This window comes from Rhinichthys klamathensis, unplaced genomic scaffold (genome assembly GCF_029890125.1).
Source record: "Rhinichthys klamathensis goyatoka isolate OS25496 unplaced genomic scaffold, OSU_Roscu_1.1 h1tg000484l_1, whole genome shotgun sequence".
Lineage (NCBI taxonomy): Eukaryota > Metazoa > Chordata > Actinopteri > Cypriniformes > Leuciscidae > Rhinichthys > Rhinichthys klamathensis.
The window spans coordinates 112138-128665 of NW_026606971.1; positions in this window are offsets into that span (position 1 = coordinate 112138).

Here is a 16528-nt window from a genome sequence, read left to right on the forward strand (position 1 = left end):
CTTCACTATGTTGAAATAAAAAATGACAAAATTGTATTTTGTGGTCATGTCCGAGCTCATAAAAACTGTATTACACAACTTATTCTATAGGAGGTAAAAAAATATTATATATTAGAAAGTAGCTAGGATGTATTTTATTTTGCGCATGCTTTAAGTTAACTTTTACCAAATATTAAGACGTTAAAGTTCAGTTATAGACCTTTAACGCATTCAAATGTATTGAGTTGAAATTAAAACGTGATATCAATATCTCATCATTACCGAATTGAGGGTTGTTTAATAATTTTAATAGTTATCAAGCACCAGCTGATTAAAATGTTTCTTCAAACAAAGCGACAAAAGTAATTTTCTGATCAATCATCGTACACGGATGCACTGTGTTTTGTTGTATGCCCAGATTTTGAGGGTCGCTGGTAGAAAGATGTCTTTGTATTTTTAAAAACATAGATAGATCTACATAGATGTTTTACACAAAAAAATGTTTCAGAGATCCTTGTGCGGTAGGCCTATTCTATATTCGCATAAAGGGTTAAAATATACATTTAAGCGCTATTTAAAAATTGTACAATAAAATAATGTGGTTTAAACCATCATTTTATTAAATCAAGCCAATTCATGTGAATACTGTCGTATATGAACAAAGAGAAGACCTAGAGTTCACTACAGCTAACTGTAGGAAACCGATATCCATGGGGTGAAAGTGTAAAGAAGACACCATACAAAACATTACAATCACACCCGGCAATACGATAAGTGTTGCGATAGTGTTGTTAAAAATGAAACCATGGTAAACAATTTAAGAACACTAGCACTGTTAAACATGCGGTTCAATAACAATGTTCAATATAAACAAGAATCCAACTCTAATGCGACTGAGCGTGTTTCACATATAACTGCTGATAGTTGGATATAATTTATCTAACAATTGAAATTTACGATATGTTAAAACATTTCGTCTGCTGATGAGGCCAAAACTGCTTATCACATGTTTTCATAAAAAAGAAGAACAATTATTAAGATATAAAACACAATGCCTGTTTTCTGGATCAGGCCTAAAAGACCCCTGCCTAAAACTCTTGTGTCAAAGTATCGGTGTAGACGGATTAAAAAATGAATCATCCGGCCTTTCACGTAAAATTATAGCCGATAATTCATTAGCTTAACCGTTGCTTAGGCACATACATAAAATAACTGTGTATCTATGACTGTGCTGTGAAATGGGCATTAGCTAGACGAGTTTGAAGTATAATAGTTTTATAGGTAACAGAAAAACAGCAATACTCATCTTTCATGTCGATGTTTCGTAGACATAGCAGAAATATGAAAATAATAACTAATTTTAGAAATAATATTCTGAAAAGAAATATGATTTGTTTAGTCTTAAACACTCTCATGTAGAAGGACCGTAATTCTCTTTATGCTATATTTGTGCATGTTTTTCATAAATTCCTATATGTTTGACCACGCTCGGAGACTAGTTTTTGCAAACTGTACAAAAACAAAAAGAAGCAAGATGTAAACGGCCTAATTGACTAGTATATAAAATGTCAATAACAAAACTGATCACAAGTGGCTTTTCTGTATGGCTCATGTTGTATTTACTTTAGCAAGTTGATCACTAGAATTTACTTTGTGCAATGTTATCTGCAGCTTTTACCGAACTTTGTTTAACAGCCTCGAGCTTTAATGAATATGCGTCTCTCAGTGCAATAGTCAGGTGTGATTCTGTTGTAATAGTTTAAGTGTAAAAAACACCATGCGCTTACTTTTCGCGTTAATACTTACTTATAAGTAACTTAAGTAAGTAATACTTGCAGCATGTTAATACTTTGTGTGATTCCACAACATAGATAGAGGGAAGGTTGCACTAAACAAAGTATCAATTTAGTTCTCAAACAGAAATAGTATCACTTAAATTATTAACGGTCATTTATTCCTATAAACACTGAATGTTGACGGCTCTCAAAGAAAAGTCTTCACCTAAAACACATACGGTCCAACATGTGAAACAGTGACATCGGGTAGCTATCTGAATAGTAATAAAACCATCATTTGCAAACTTTTGTCTATTTATTGTAAACAGTGCTTTTCAACCCTCCTTTCTTAGTGATTTGGTCTTTTGCATTACTGTATAAAGTTAGTCCATAGGCTAGAGTATGGTACTTTGCATCGCCACGGTGTGACAAAATACAGCCAAAGATTTAAGCACTACTATTTACACACATACTATGCAGGACAATATCTAACTGTAGCTTGTGAACATTACATTATCTAATTATTTGGGATCAGAGAACAATTTTTGAACAAAATTTTGTGCTGGATATTGAAGTGTTAGATAAAAATAAAGGTATTAATTAATAACAAATACTTTAAATCAACATGAAACGATAATATTAATAAAATTACTTTTGAAAGAAGGTTTGAAAATTACTTCCAGAATATTTTCCTTTAGTAAAGCTATGCCCGTATCAACCCAACACAAAGTTTTGCGTTTGTGGGTGAGACCTCGCAAAGATTACACTTTCTCGAACATTGCATGTTTGCACTATACCTGAAACTTAGTAATCGACATGCATTTCTGTTGGTTTGTCAAAAGAAAAATCATCTGGTTTAGTTGCATTTTAAAACACTACTTTTCTTAAAAAACATTGTGTCAGACGTAATTGATAGCATGATTATCTTGTTTCATTGTGTATTAAGTAAATATTTATCAGGCTGATATTTGTAGAAATAAGTCAAGTAAATTTATAAAACAAAAAGAATCAGCTAATGGCCTTGTGTCAAAACACAACAAGTATGTAGATATGCATGATTTTAACTTTTTTATTCTAACTTTAAAGCTAGATTATACTTTGAAAAGTGTAAAACAGTATTTGGGGGGTACGCTGGAACCTAGTGTCATTTAGCTTAATCTTTGGTTTTTAATCTTTTGGTTTGAAGTTATGACTTCTGAAGACCTCTTGTGCGTAGATTCACTCGGTTGAAAAATTGAGTTTTGTAATTTACACATCTGAAATTAAACTTATGGTAGTTTTTTATAAAGTATTTTATTAGCTAAAATCAATGTCTTTATTCATAAATATTTTCTCATTGGTGTAAAATTATCTTTGCCAACGAACTGACTTATCCTCGTAAGCAAAGCATTTCTTATCTTTATTTACATGGTACGGGTAAGTTCATGGAGGCCTCCATGTCGTTCCGCCATCTTGAAAAACTATAATACCAGAGAGGGACAAAAAGCACTAGCCTAGCTCAACTAGCCAACCTTTTTGTTCAGAGCCGGCTGACTGAAAACCATCTGAAGTGGTCAGTGAGAGGCGCTTGAAAGGCTGCACTGCACAGTACTTCATAATGCAATCCTCGTAGCCATGATAAAGCATACAAATTCATTTAAAGGGGGAACGTGTCCGGCAAATTCAAAACGAGGGTAAATATGGGGATAGCTTTTCCCAGGTGGATAGAGCTAATGAAGGAGAAGTTGTCTGCTTTCTTCTCGACAGGTAAATCGATGTTACGGTCTAAATTACAAGCTTTTTCATTCCGTGGTTATGTAATTCATTATATGGCAGCATAACAGTAGAACATGTATAGTTAAAGTCGATGAAGTGCTATTGGAAGACGTGTTGTCATAGCTTCATGGCACATAACGGCTACCGTAGTTCCAACACGCATTTGAAAAGCGAGACGGTAGAGAGCACTATGCGTTTGAATGCAAAATACAATATCACCGCTAGATGGGAGAAATTCCTACACAGCGTACCATTAAGGACTAAGTTGTAGGGTATTTGACAAAAAGCCTAGAAAATCGAGGAGGTCAAAGGGCATGCTTCCCGCTATAGTATCATCAGCTCTCTCCAAAGTCTATTCATGTGGCCTGTCGCATCAACAAAGGCTAACATTTTAAAATTCTACATATAGTTTGAGTAGATAACCGATAGTATACTCTCAGTAAAGGGGTTCACCCTGTGTTTCTCCACAATGAATAAGGATAGTTTGGGAGATACAAGAAAAGTAAAAATGATCTTAATAGATCATAGCTACCGTAGAAAAAGTAAGATCATGCTTTGAATTAAGACGAGTAAAATTAAATATTCGCTCAAGACAAACTTTACCTATGCAGCATCATGGACCACAGAGGCACATCGCGTCTCTGAACATGTGTGGTGATTTTCTAAATGATACAACTTAATCTAAATAAGAGCAATGTAGAGTCCTAGGATTTCTTTCAAAACAACAAAAACATTGTGACAACATGTTTCATGTCGCATGGACAAAAATACTGTTTGAAATAAGATCTAAGACGCCAAAGCACAGTTCTTGATTTATAAAATTTTGTATTTTATTTTTTGAACAAACGAGGTTTAGTAAAAATAATACCTTAGGTTAAATTTATGAAAATCATTTATATCATACAGAAGTAGAAGATACATAGAAGATACGATTTTAATACAACTTTACAGATTTGATTTAAACGGTCTTTTAATTTTAAAAGATCTCATTTAAAATTAAGATTATGCTTTTAAACGAGTTTAATATGAATAAAACAGTGGAACTTTGTATATGCATTGGGCATTGTGACCCCAGAGGCTCATCTGGCCTGTCACTCCTCTCCTCTCTGTGAGGGTGTGAAGCCTCATCTCACCCTGTAGTTTATCCCTGAAGGATCTGGGAGGGTTTTTGTTTATGACATCTTAAACTATTTGTCTTTTTTTTTATCAGTGCATAGATCTAGTTTCTACTACTTCTTCAGTTCTATGAAAATGTAAGGAGTTTTTATATTTTATATTTATATATATATAATTTTTATATATATTAATTTAGCTAAAACTAAGGTTAAATTGTCTGAATACATTTGTCATTATACATTGAGTTATATACTTTATTTGATTTTATGGAACCAACTTAGTGTGTGAGAGTGCAAAACAGTATGTAAAAAACAATGTAGAAATGCAGTTTTCTGTGATAGCCGTGTTTAGCTGTACGGGGTAGAATATGCTGTTACAGTACAAAAATCATTATGGCTATATTAATAACAATTATACTTTAGGTCACCGTTAAACAAAATCATTACAGTAATCTTCTAAAAGATATGAATGTATTAAAACTGTAAAGATTTCATTTAAACAATCTTTTCATTTTTAAAAGATCATTTTTAAACTTTTACGATTATGCTTTGAAATAAATTTAGTACAAACAAAACTTTGGCTCTTGAAAGGCGTTAGCAGACTAACATTACATGATGCACAGAGGCTCATATGCTCTGTCACCCTATCCTGAAGCTAACATTATTGTAAAGTAACGTATTTCTCTGAAGATGTGCTGGTGATCGGAAGGAGCTTATAAGCAGGCTATCAATGGGGCTCGGCCTGAGGCATCACAAATTCTAGTCTTCGTTGTTGCTCTCTCACTACAGATAGGCCTATGTGGGGATTTTCTCACAGATACTACTTGAGGAATCATTAAACATTTCACACAATGTGTGTGATAACTTGTGAGAGCCGCAAATTTTAAAGTTCTTTACATGCACCCTGATAAATAAAAAATATATAGTCAAGTTTTCCCCAGAGACCATCGATATAGCATATTTGTTTTTTATGAATTCATTGAATTTAATTAAAATCATATTTTTAAAAAGATCTATTTCAAACTTTTAATGCTTATACACTATGAAATAAATTTGGCAAAACATTCACAGTCTCATTATGATCACTGAACACCCCCCTCTGACTGTCAAACGCTGGTGAGAGAGAGAGAGAGAGAGAGAGAGAGAGAGAGAGAGAGAGAGAGAGAGAGAGAGAGAGAGAGAGAGAGAGAGAGAGAGAGAGAGAGAGAGAGAGAGAGAGAGAGAGAGAGAGAGAGAGAGAGAGAGAGATACTCTGGGGTTCTTTTCAACTTTAAATGGTCAATATGGACTAGCCTGGTTAAAACCAGACCATTCTCAGTTGTAACTGAGTTATGGTCTGGCAAAGCATCATAGACAAATCATTTCCAGAGGGGCGTCACCAACGGACGTCGCGGATAGACCTAAACCCAATCAGAGCGATGACGTATGCAGAGCGGCGGAAAAACATCTCTGAGTGTTGTTCTTTGCTCAGTTTTTAACTAAAAGGAAACGTTCAAATCGCTTAAAACAGACGCGATAGCTGATTCGAACGAGTGATGTTCGACGGCGGCATCCATCTTTGTAATGTAGGCTACAAAATCTGCTTCAAAATCCCAGCGCTGTCGTCATCGTGTAAAGCCCGCCCCAACGTTTCTGATTGGTGCCTCGATTTCGACGGATTGGAAATGGGCTTGAATGAGCTCTTTGCCAGACTAACTTTCAGAGCAAATCTAAATTTGCCGGAAGTTGTCTGGGTATTCCCAGGCTAAATATGGACATCTATGTGATAGGAGCTGTTTCAACCCTGGTGAAAATGTAAGATGATTTTATTTTTATCTAAATCTAACATTATTGGTACAGTACATTTGTAAAATATTTATTTTAAATGAACAGAATGCTTTTCAACTTCAGTAATTTAGTAAGATTTTTTAATGAACAGCATGATTTTCAACTTCAGTAATTTAGTAAGATTTTAAATGAACAACATGCTTTTCAACTTTAGTTAAATTAGTAAACTATTTATTTTATATATGATATATTTTAATTTATACACTTTTAAAAGGAACACAATGCTTTTCAACTGTTGTGTAAGATATTTCTCAATGGGCTCAGGAATATGGGATGATTATAGTATCAAAATGATTAACACGTGCAAGCACACTTATCAATGAACTTGATACATGTTGCAGAAATGTTTTATCCATGCCTTTCAACTTGCGTGTGCAAAATTCTAAATTGAATGAATGTGAAGCAATTTGTACAAATAGAGACATTTTTGTGAATACAAATGGTTTCCTTTGTATTAGTGTATCATAATTTGCGCATGCAACACAGAAGATGTGCATGTGTGGATCAGGTGACACGCGTGCATTCATTGACGTCTTTTCTTTGTCGATCTCACTTGATTCATTTGGATTTTGAGACTTTCTTTTCGCGGTTTTTAAGCATTTCACAACCCACACACAAACAACTACAAATGAATAGGCCTGGTGCTATTTATTAATGTGTGCACAACTACCCATCTATTTGACAAATTCACAAATGTGCGTCACTACATTTAAACTAATACAATACAACTTGTGTGTGCAAAATCCAAAATCACATGAATGTGCAGCATTTTGTACAAATAGAGACATAGTTGTTAATACAAAACCTCGATTTTGTATTAATGTAGGCCAGAATTTGTGCATGCAACAAGTAAGATGTGCATTTGTGGATCAGGTAACACGCGTGCATTTATTGACTCGTTTCTTAGTCGATCCTATTTGATTCATTTGAATTTTGAGACTTTCATTTCGCGGGTTTCGCCTTGCACGATCCACACACAGCTGTCTGAGAAAACCTGCTACCACTAGATGGCAGTATTCTGCTGAAACAGACAACGGCAGCATAATCAAGCGTTCTTCCGCATTTAAGACGCTTAATGAGAGTGATATTGAAGCACCAAATTTAGTACACAATAATATAGGCCTACCCTATTAATAAAGCATACTTTATAGAGGTAAACAGATAACATCAGATTATGAACAACACCCATAGAAAACCATAATAAAACGCTTAACGTGCTATCGCGCGTTGCATGTTCAATAAGGTGTATTGGCTATTAAGTTTAAATATCACCGTCTTACTGCATTGACGTTAAGCTTTTTCTTTATAATATTATGCTCTATGGGAGGAAAACTATATAGCCTACAGACAAGAGACTACATGAACGCAACGTACGGCGTTTCAAGTTAATAAAATGTTCCTTCCCGAGCCTGTTAAAAAGAAAAAGCTTAACACGAAATTCTGCAGTTGCGTTTAACTTTGCATGTGAATGGGAGAGCAACCGGTCCGAGAGCGCAGTGAAGTAAGTTTTAGGTTTGATATTCGCCACATTTTATATAGGGACCATCTACAAACTCCACTCACAGTCAAAAAAATATAAACGTCCAGTCATTCATTCAAATGTTATATTATAACCTTGGAAGTCTAGTGGGCAGACTGACTTGCCTACTGTTACTGTATGTCCAGCCAATATCTCGATTGAACAGTACAATTTTTTTAATTACTGTAAATTGTTTTTCTATTCATGTTCCAAAGGTTGTAGTACGTTCCTAGTGATAAGTCAGGTGAAATTTTACATTATTCACCTGTAAGTCACCAAAAACCCGTTTGGTTAATTACAGTAATTTGTATATAAAATAATAATAGTTTACTGTAAATAGGCTACATGAAGGGAGGTATTGGGACAATTACACCTGTAGTAAGCAAGCCTAGTCACTAGGAACATACTACAACCATTTTGAACATGAAAAAACCCTTTTGGTGAATTACAGTATTTTTCTGCAGAATACAGGCTACATGAAGGGAAGTATTGTCCAAATTTTACTTGTAAGTCAGTCTTACAGAAACCTTCTAAGAGCTTCTACGGAATTTGAAAATGTCTGTTATTAAATTTTAAAAGTAATTGAATTAAAACAAATTATACGTTTTAACCACTGATCTATATAGAATGACATTATATAGATCAGTGGTTTTAACGCAGTTAGTGGAATTGGCAGACGTTCCCTTGTGCATCATGAGCTGTGGTTAGCGCAGCTCTGTTTTTAATATTTAAAAACAGACATTTTCAAATTCCAAAGCTTGTATACTATGTATACAATGTGTAGTCAGATAAAAAATAAGCATATAATATGAACGCAACTGCGAAATTTCACCTTTTTTTTTAACAGGAAGGAAAATGCCATTAACTTGAAACGCCTTGTCTGTAGGCTATATAGTTTTCCTCCCATAGAGCATATTATAAAGAAACAGCTTAACGTCAATGCAGTAAGACGGTGATATTTAAACTCAGTAGCCAATATACTGTAGGCTATTGAACATGCAACTAATGGTTTTCTATGGGTGTTGTTCATAATCTGATGTTATCTGTTTACCTCTATAAAGTATGTTTTATTAATAGGGTAGGCCTATATTATTGTGTACTAAATTTGGTGCTTCAATATCACTCTCATTAAGCGTCTTAAATGCGGAAGAACGCTTGATTATGCTGCCGTTGTCTGTTTCAGCAGAATACTGCCATCTAGTGGTAGCAGGTTTTCTCAGACAGCTGTGTGTGGATCGTGCAAGGCGAAACCCGCGAAATGAAAGTCTCAAAATTCAAATGAATCAAATAGGATCGACTCAGAAACGAGTCAATGAATGCACGCGTGTCACCTGATCCACAAATGCACATCTTACTTGTTGCATGCACAAATTCTGGCCTACATTAATACAAAATCGAGGTTTTGTATTAACAACTATGTCTCTATTTGTACAAAATGCTGCACATTCATGTGATTTTGGATTTTGCACACACAAGTTGTATTGTATTAGTTGAAATGTAGTGACGCACATTTGTGAATTTGTCAAATAGATGGGTAGTTGTGCACACATTAATAAATAGCACCAGGCCTATTCATTTGTAGTTGTTTGTGTGTGGGTTGTGAAATGCTTAAAAACCGCGAAAAGAAAGTCTCAACATCCAAATGCATCAAGTTGGATCGACAAAGAAAAGACGTCAATGAATGCACGCGTGTCACCTGATCCACACATGCACATCTTCTGTGTTGCATGTGCAAATTATGATACATGAATACAAAGGAAAACATTTGTATTCACAAAAATGTCTCTATTTGTACAAATTGCTTCACATTCATTCAATTTAGAATTTTGCACACGCAAGTTGAAAGGCATGGATAAAACATTTCTGCAACACATATCAAGTTCATTGATAAGTGTGCTTGCACATGTTAATCATTTTGATACTATAATCATCCCATACAGGAACGTGTCACAAAAACAGATACCAGGCCAGCCACACGCTGGTGTGACAGAGAAAAGACTTCAGCGGAAACACTTGTGGGTTTTTTTTTTCAACCATGGTGAAACATTAAGATGATTTTATTTTTGTTTTATTTATATACTTTTAATTGAACAGCATGGTTTTTCAACTTGAGTCAGTGTCAAATATTTGTGAATGACTAAATGTACATTTTATAACCAATTCATTTAAATGAACATAATGCTTTTTCAACTTCTGTGTGAGATAAACCTTCAACGTCCCCAGCAATGCGGAGGGAGGGGAATTCCTGCTTTGACACACACACACACACACACATACATAGTGCGCTCCCTATGTTTTGAGTCAGTGTGAGATCATTCATGCATTGCATTGTTTTTGAATGAAACTAATACATTTTTAACTGTTTGCAATTTTTTTGTGGCTCCATTTCATTTAAACTTTTTGTGTGAGGTTTTACATAAGCTGTATGTTTTTTTCTTCAACTCTCTAATACATTTTTAACTGTTTGGAATATGTTTGTGGCTCCATTTTATTTAAACTGAAATGCTTGGTTCAGTGAATAGTTCTACATTTATTTAAACTTTTTGTGTGAGGTTTTAGTAAGATTTTATTTTATATTCTTTTACAGAACAGATAAACTTCCAATTTTTTTTTCTTATCACTTTCACAGCTGCCTGTGATAAGCTCAGGGTTATGGAGGGGATGCGGTGACAAAACACCAACTTCAAACGATCTAACTAACTGTCATCATCAAAGCCAATACATCTCAAACTATCTGTCACAATCAATCATTTTGACAGGAGGTGCAGGCTAGTAACTACCGAGGAACTCCCGCACACTATCAGAACTTGCTTGTAACAAAATTTATTAACATTTATTATTATTAATTTTATTATTATTTATTAGCAACGATTCGGTCTCACGACCTTCATCAGGCATAGAATGGCGTGATGAAGGTCATGAGGCCGAAACGTTGCTAATACATTTTGTGTATGCAAGTTCTGATAGTGTGCAGGAGTTCCTAGTTTGCAGATTGTCGACCGATCGTTTTTGGTAATTTTTTCCTACGCACCTATTATCTGCAGCTGTGCGCTGTTTTTTTGTTTAGTTGTTTAAAAATGAAAAATATCAAAAGCATATCAAAGAACTAATGCTTCCTTTAGGGAAAATGAACACGGATGTCACCTGCAAAGCGTCTTGAGACTTAAATACTCACCTTAATCAACATTTATCTACATACAGATATATTCCCAAAATCCACCAAATTTTCCATCAAGTAAGCTACCCTTAAATTCATTTTAAAGGTTTCTATGAAGCACTCTAATAGTCCGTAATGTAAAAAAAATCGATTATGGCTGTTAAAATGGCGAAACACTATGAACATTTACTTTCATTTTTTATTTGTGACAGAAAGCAATGATGACATGTTACGCGGGCGATAGGCTACGTGAACAGGCTCGTTTGAGACGCACCCTAGACCAGTGGTTCTCAACTCCAATCCTCGGGATCCACTGCTCTGCACATTTTGTATGTCTCTCTTATCTGACACACTCAGTTCAGTTCATAGAGTCTATCCTAATGAGCTGAGGATCTGAATCAGGTGTGTTAAATAAGGGAGACATACATAATGTGCAGAGCAGTGGGTCCCGAGGACTGGAGTTGAGAACCACTGCCCTAGACTGTAAAAAAAAAAAAAAGAAAAAAAAAAAAGCCTAGCCTGGAATTAAGATGAGACCGCTGCAGTGAGGGGAGGAGTGAAACAAGTGCAGGTCAGCAGGTGAGATGGATAGTTTTTTCCTGTATAATATTCTCCTGTCTCTCCGTGCCGCATCGAGATAAAAACATCTCAACTTTTCAGAATGCCGCAAGAGCACCGTAGGTCACGTAGCTGATGGTTGCTTAACAACGACAGACGCCCCCGGAGCACCACCGCCCTAGCGCTTTTGAAACAGGAGAACGCGGCGCGCCAAGCGTTTTCTACGCATTTTTAGGCGCTATAGGGACGTCCCGCGTGACAGTCTAAAGGCCCATACACACCAGGACGAATATCAGCGCGTGTTATTCGCCAGCGTTTTTCAACGCGTTTGTGTTCACACCCAAGCGATTTTCGCTGACGATGAGCCGACTGAACATGCCAATGCATTCCCTGACATTAGATGGCGCTTAATGTAAAACAGAAATATTCCCATGTGGTAGTCGCTGTCACGTTTGTCATATAGTGCTTTATGTTCCGACATCAACGAGACCAGCAGCTCTACATTCATCTTGCCCTGCATCTTCCTCGTCTTATTTCTCCTCGGCAGTGTAGTAGACGCTACTTGGCGTATATCTTCTTCGCCGTTGCGTATGTGTGCTCGGCAAGACCGTTTTGTGTTTGCGCGCCCCCAAGTTGTGTTTTACTGTAACTTCAGAAGCTCCAGACACGCGAGTAAAAGCGCCAATCTCATTGGTTGGATAGTTTTTGACGCGGTGCGTCAAACCCAAAAAACGAACCCGAGGCTTTTTTTTTTTTAAATGACGCTTTTACGCGTGGCGTTATTCGTGTCGGTGTGCACACTCATATTGGCGCCCTTTGTTTAGTCACGAGGCGTTAAACGTCGGCGAATATCGCGCGCGAAATTCGTCCCGGTGTGAACAGGCCTTAAGTCACACTTTAAGCTCTAGTTCACGCTAAGGAACCGAGAGTTGTCATCCAGTCTCTTTGGTAGAGAGAGAGAGAGACGAGGAAAACAAACAAACATGCAATTGGAAATTATCGCGGCCAGAAAAAATTTAGAGCTCTTTTTTTTTAATCGTGCGATTAATTGATTTATTGACTTTAGCGACAGGCCTAGTTCAGATGTTCTCGTTTATTATCTTATTCATAAGTGTTTATAAAAACCTTGCACGAACACTCCCATAATCATTATTCAGATCACCGCTAGGGGGGCTTGAGATCATCATGGGGGGGCTAAGGTCCTGACACTCCCTGTGCCAGTCTCTGGCTTTACGCTGTATACAGGTAAGTTTGGCCGTTTCTCCATAACGAGGTAGGGTAAGGAGTTCCAGCGATCCTGTAACTTACTCTTTCCTGTAATGGCCAGGTTCTTAATAAGGGCCCGATCTCCTTTCTCCAAAGTCTGATGTTTCACTTTACGGTCGTACAGTCTCTTGTTCCTTTGCTGTGTCTTTAGAGAACTCTCAGAGGCTAAGTGGTAGGCATTCTGCAGCTTTTTTTTTCTCATTCTCTCAACATACTGCTGATGTTTCATCCCACTCTCACCAGCCCCCGAAGCCCCAAAGCATACATCCACCAGAAGATGAGCCTCTCTCCCGAACAACAGATAATAAGATGAGTAACCAGTTGCTTCATTTTTACTACAATTGACTTAATGCACAGCTGCACTACTTCCTGAACTTAAGCCAGCTCCTTTATTTCCTGTCTTACATTATTGGACACACTGATTAATTCAGGTGTGCCGGACCTCAGTAGTCATAGCAACAATAATCAGACACACCTGGATTAATCAGTGTGTCCAATAATGTAAGACAGGAAATAAAGGAGCTGGCTTAAGTTCAGGAAGTAGTGCAGCTGTGCATAAAGTCAATTGTACGCACACACCAACTGACTGATACTTTGGCTCTACCTGTTCTTCTCGGCAGGATCCAGGGTACCCAGCATGGAAAGAAGAGTTTGATTGAAACGCTCAGGCTGCGTGTCTCCTTGAGGGTGGTAAGGTGATTCCCAGAATTCCAAGAAGTTCTTTGATGAGCCTACTTTCAAAGTCACGCCCTGGTCAGAGTGAATACATGCAGGCAAACCATAATGTATGAAAAACTTTTCAACAAGGATCTTGGCCACTGTTAATGCTTTCTGGCCTCTTGCAGGATATGCCTGAGCAAAGCGGGTGAAATGATCTGTGATGACCAGCACGTTGGAGATTCCCTTTGAGTCAGGTTCAATAGACAGGAAATCGATACAGAGAAAATCTTGTGGGCCACTGCATGTTATGCTATTCATGTAAGCCAATTTTTGAGGTAAAGTCTTCCTAGCGATACATCATCCACATTCCTTCACATACTGCTTCACATCTTTGTTCATGCGTGGCCAGTAGAAACGATCTTTGCAAAGTTCTGTGGTTCTCTCAATTCCAAGGTGACCTGACTCGTCATGAAGAGACTGTAGCACCTGGGCCCAGTATCTTTCTGGTAAATCTAGCTGCTGTCTCTCTCTCCCGCTGGTACTTGTCGTAACTCGGTACAAGATGTTGTGGCGAATGTTCAACTGTGCGATGATGGGGTCTTGCTCTTGTGCCAGTCTCAATTCAGAGTTGGACAACTGCTCCTTTTGTCCCATTTCCAACTGTATTGGACAAACATACACAGAGGGAATGGTTTCGTTGTCTTCCCCAGAAGTTCCCCCACCGCGCCTATGTTGGACTCAGGGGAACTGGAACTGTGTGGAGAAAACAAGGCCTGTATGTCAGTCATAGATTTTCCTTCATCTGTAAAGAACTTTGACAATTTCTTGGAAAACTCAGAGGTTGAAACATCAACAGGTGCCACTACCACTTTCCACGACTCTTCTCCATCAGGCCGCAATAGATCAGCTGGAATGTGGGCAGGGTCGATGACCTCACGACACTCACGTAGCACCAAGAGGGTACCAGGACTTGGCCTCAATCTTGAGTCTCTAACTCGCACTCTTCCAAAAACTTTCACAGTCTGAACAGCATCTTCAATACTTGCTACTTCGGTAGTTGCAGGTACGCCAATCAACAGTATAGCATGAGGCTCCTCAATCTCTGCCTCCTTACACCATTTGGAGAGTTCAGCGAGCAGAAGTGGGCTACTTCCAAAGGCCATGCTGAAACTTCAGGCAGATAATTATCAGTTAACTTATTTACGCTTAAAATATAACTAAGCTCTTGTTTTCAGTGTCTCTTTTGTCTTCATCAGGGTAAAAGGAAGTAACATCTCGGGCGAGCCCCCAAATTATGTAGCGCCCCTACCCTTGACCTTTAATAGGGTGGAGCAGGTTCTAAAATTGTCTCTCGACTTTATGATGATGTCCCTCCTATTACCCTAGTTCACTACTGTACCCAGATTAACTATATTTATATTATTTTAGTAATGTGATTATATTGACTGGAATGAACCCAACAGAGAAAACCCTAAATCAACCACAAAAATAAAATAAAATAAATGAATATGGTATTAATATACCCTGGAATGAGTTATCAAAAGTCAGAAGTGTATATCACTTTCGATAAATACCTGTCCAAATACCTGTTGTACTTCACAAATTCTCAGAAAATTGATCTCGTAAATTAAATGAATTTCACCTCAAATAATATTCATTGACCCATGGAAATAACAGCAGACACAGATAAATGCAATGGGGAACAATCAGTATCCCATAGTACACTTAGGTCGTATCAAAACCACAAACAACAGTATTAAACACCAAAATAACAGAACAACAGTCGATTTAAAAGCGTGGGCACACACACACACACCAGTCAAAACAACCCACCCCGTTGCAGGCCTGTTAAGTTGCTGGGGAGCGTTGTGGCCTTGAAAACAGCAAATGGCCTCTTCACTCGAATGAGCCAAAATAAATCAACTGATCACCTGAACAAACCGATGAACTCCGCGATTTTCCTACTTGGAAGCGGCTGATCGTCTTGTTGTCTCCTGGCAACCAGTAGCAGGGCAGCGAGGTCCGGACCCCGGAACTTTAACTCAGTCATACAAATCACGATTCACAAGTCTTTGGAATTAATTAAACTCAGATCACTATTTTAAGACAAACTGCCCTCTGGTTTCTCACTCTCAGCCTCTATAATGAAGCTTCGTGCTGTGCTGGGAAGCAGGCTCAGAGAACCCTTAACTCTTATATTATACTCTTGTGCGGAGTATAAAACACACAGGCAAAGAAAACGAAAGTCCTCAAAACGCTGGATAAAAGTTTAAAACACTGATTAAGTCGTTGTTTTCACCTTATGTTTTAGTCTTAAACTCACAACTAACAGAACTCACCCTCTCACGATCGCAAATCTCCCTCCTACTCACGATCGGCAAATCTCCCTCCTACTCACGATCGGCAAATCTCCCTCTCCCCCTCTCCAATCAGAAGTTCGCTTATCTTCACAGAGGCGGGAATAAGTAAAACAACAACCAATCACCAATAAATGGACAAGCATGCTGGGCAAAGACACGTGTTTAGCATGTACATCCCAATCAAACTTTCATGTAACTCTTAAAGGGGCAGTACATATTAAATGAACACGCAGACCCATAAAACATATAAATACATATTTAATAAAATAAATAGCAGTAAATAGCTGTTAAGGTACTTAATAATAACCCTCACTGGGTTACACACACACACACACACACATATATATATATATATATATATATATATATATGTGTGTGTGTATGTGTGTGAATGAATATTCTGGGTGGATAAAACAAATTTGAAAATAAAATAAAATATGTTAAATTATTTAAAATGTATATAATGTTATAAAATATTTAGACAAAAGCAAACCAAGATTGAGCTGATTTACAAAACCAAAAACGTCCCCGTAATAACAAGGTCCCGAGTCCCGACT